Consider the following 3,411-nt stretch of genomic DNA (forward strand, 5'->3'; position numbering starts at 1 on the left):
GTGTGTGTGCGCGTGCGTGTGTGTGTGTGTGTGTGTGTGTGTCTAATGATTAATCAGACTCAAGCAACACATATTGCACCGCATGTTCTCACATAAGACAAGGCATAAATAAGTCAGAGAATAAATAAGCCTAACGAGTTCGAGACAAAACAGTTTGATGTATTCTGACTGGTTTCCAGAGATTATTAAAACACACTAAGAAACACAGAAACGTTCTTTACTGCTTCTTAAACTGTTATTGCTTCCTTGTGTTCCCCTCTATGGTCACAGATTAGGCCACAAGTACAGTGTCATTACATTTGAAATTTACAATTGTCATGTGGAGTTTAAAGAGATAGAGAATGTACCTCTTTTGCTTTGTTGCTGAAAAATGTCTTTTTTTTTTAAAAGATAAATTATCTTTTTATCATATTTTCAACAGTAAATAACTTCCATTTTAATTGTATTCAGTCACTGGTTAAAAACACACCAAATGTGTTATCTTACTGTCAAATATTCCATGTATGCTCTGTTTGTTCTACACGGTGTCTTTCTGTGGCTGAATGAATGTGTGTGTGGTTTGATTAAATGATGTTACTATTTCAGTACATTGTTACCAACAGGAGACCTTAAGGCTTGGGTGGGGATGCTGCATAGACGGTGTGTGTTGTTGTAATGTTGTTGTGTCTGCACAAAGAGGCAGTCCCATCATTTGTGCTCGTTCGTGGAATCCAATAGAAACCTTCTGGGAATGTTGAGAACTTCATTCCTCTGCCTCAACAATCTCCTGACTCGTTTTGTTTATGACGGCTGTGGAATCAAATTGTTTAGATTATGTGTAATGGCATTGGGGATACGTGATATGAACGTCTGGAAAGTCTGACACAAGCCTGGAAAGAAGCACCTCATAACAGCCGCCCACTGTGAACACACTGCTACGTAGCTAACGGCAGGAAGGAAGAAAACTTTCTGACACACAATTACAACAGTATCTATTTGGATAAAACTTTGAATCAGACATTGTCATTTAACCTCCACTTCACTATATGTGTTCCCAGGTGTCCCTTATTCGCCTCTTAAGTTGATTACCCGGATTTGTTGCACCTTCCCCGGTTGGTAAAAATGCCTTTCAGGTGACAGCTGTATTTTATCCTAAGAAGGCATTTTCTGTTGTGTTGCCATTCTTTTTTTTTGTATTGCTAAATGCTAATATCAACATGCTAACATGCTGACGTTAAGCATGTTCACCATCTTAGTGTGTAAGCATGCTAACATTTGCTAACTAGCAATTAAACAGGTTGATGGGACTGTCAAACCACCACAAGTATTAGACAAAGTAAAATGTTGACATGATGGTGCTGGAGGAAAAGTCAGGGGATCATCAGGATTTCTCCGGTGCCACTTCACGTAGTAAATGTTGAGATATTTCACCGGATAAGTGGAAACTTTGACCTTTTGATAGTACTAGAGGCAAAGGGATCCCCAAAGTCATTAGTATTCATGCTCTGGGGATCATGACTTTCATTTCATGGCAATCCAATAGCTGTCGAGATATTTGAGTATGGTGGATCGACAGACCAACATGACCAAAATAGCAGTAAAAATATAAAGTGAATGAGCCTTGAGCTGCAAAACAAATGTGTACAGTACATGGTACACGTGGAAGTGTTTGTGTTCTTATTAAAGGATGCAGCTTAACAGGGCTTCGACCAACCACATTACTCACTGCATGAGCACTCTATTATTCCTTATGCAATAATTAAGTGATAACAGCCACACAGAATGAGCAGAGTGTGGAGATTAGTGCAGCACTTCCTGAATTTCCGATATGTTTATCCACAGGTTCTATATTTAGAACAAAACAGATGCCACAGAGTGGGTGTGTTTGTGGGTCTTTGTGTGTATAAGTGTATGCTTATGTGTTTTTAAGTATGTCTCAAGTTAAGTAAGTTAATGTTTATGTGTGATCAATGCTGTTCGTTAGCATAAAGAACATATAAAGACGCTGCAGTCGGGTGTAAAAATGGGTCATTGACTCTGGTTGAAGTACTAATGAGGGTGCAGAGAGTGAAATGGACTTAACTCAACACCGGATATTGCACAGAACAGCAATCTTGGCCATGTTTTAATTATAGTAAAAGAGTTCCGCAAAAAATCCTTTGCTGTAAATGCTTTTCACTAATCAGACAAAAAACAAAACTAGTTTAACACTGAACAAGTTAAGTTTCAAGGACCTGCAATGGTTTTTGTTTTGCAGAAAGTTTCTGTTCACCACTGTGAAATTTGAAAGTGCAACAACAGATAAAAGTACACCCATAAAATACTACTTGTAGTAATGTAATTGCATGTAAGGATCAGTAAAGGTGACTCTGCTAAGTACCCACTGTAGCACATTGAAGTCATCATTTTCTAATTCATCCATCCATTCTTACGTCTTATCAAGTGTGAGTCTTGCTATGTTTGAGTGTGTACAGGAATGAGTATGTGTTTGCAAAAAATATGGACCAACTTTTCAATGTTCCCCTGGTTTTATAGTGACTTCGTATTAAACTCTTGATCTCTGTTATGATATTATAAAGTATAAGATGTACTTATGTTGAGGCATGATAGGTGCTACACTTTGCCACTGCTACCATCATGTGTCAGTCTTATTCAAAAGGTAACAGGTTAGTTATTGAATCAAATGTAGGCTTTTAGGATACGTGGAGCTACACCTTGAGTTTCTAAATAGATCTCTAAATAAAGCATCCGCAGTCAATGAAACAGAAAAAAAGGAAATTGTACAGGAGTTAAAGATTCAGTCAGAAGTCATTCAAAAGTTCATTCAAAGTTGATTTTTGTAGCAATAACAGGACTTACAAAACAAGACAAGGTTCCAGGGTATACATTAATACTTTATAATAAATTATGAGAATACTTTCTGACTTAACAAAGTTTCAAATAAAGCACAAAACTATTACACTCAGTGGCCAGTTTAATGACAACAATGTCTATTTTTACTATCAATAATAGCTACAAAAGGCAAACACCCAACAATAAATACAAGCTAAACCAGGCAAACATGTTAGAGACAAATTCAAAACTATTTAAAAAAAAGTGCACAACTGTACTGTAGGAAGTCAGAAAGCAGCTAAATGGTTAACACTTTTTGATCAATAAGTTTTATGCTACGATCTCTGAAACTTATTTAAAAGATGTGACGAGATATGCACCCTCGCTAAACCTGAAAATTGTGCTCTCCAAAAATTTGAAATGAATCTCACATTTACTGGCAACAAAGAAGGTGTAACACACAGCAGAATTGCTTTGGTAATGATCATAATAATGTGCATCACTGTCAGCTTAGCTGTGGCTTATTGCCTTTTTAAAAAGCATGTGATTTGGTTGACTTTGTTTTACAGCCCCTGGATCACAAGGGGTCAGAAAAATTTG

At 37.1% G+C, this 3,411-nt stretch overlaps 1 protein-coding gene across 2 annotated transcripts in view; it reads right to left on the reverse strand.

The window, feature by feature from the left end:
- Positions 1–2,933: 2,933 nt before the first annotated feature.
- LOC116688848 (proepiregulin) overlaps positions 2,934–3,411 on the reverse strand; it is a 9,013-nt gene continuing 8,535 nt past the window's right edge. For both annotated transcript variants that reach the window (XM_032514937.1, XM_032514936.1), the window contains exon 5: positions 2,934–3,411. This exon is cut by the window's right edge and continues 431 nt beyond it. The gene's annotated coding sequence lies outside the window, so the exon portion shown is untranslated.

This window comes from Etheostoma spectabile, chromosome 5, assembly GCF_008692095.1.
Source record: "Etheostoma spectabile isolate EspeVRDwgs_2016 chromosome 5, UIUC_Espe_1.0, whole genome shotgun sequence".
Classification (NCBI taxonomy): Eukaryota; Metazoa; Chordata; class Actinopteri; order Perciformes; family Percidae; genus Etheostoma; species Etheostoma spectabile.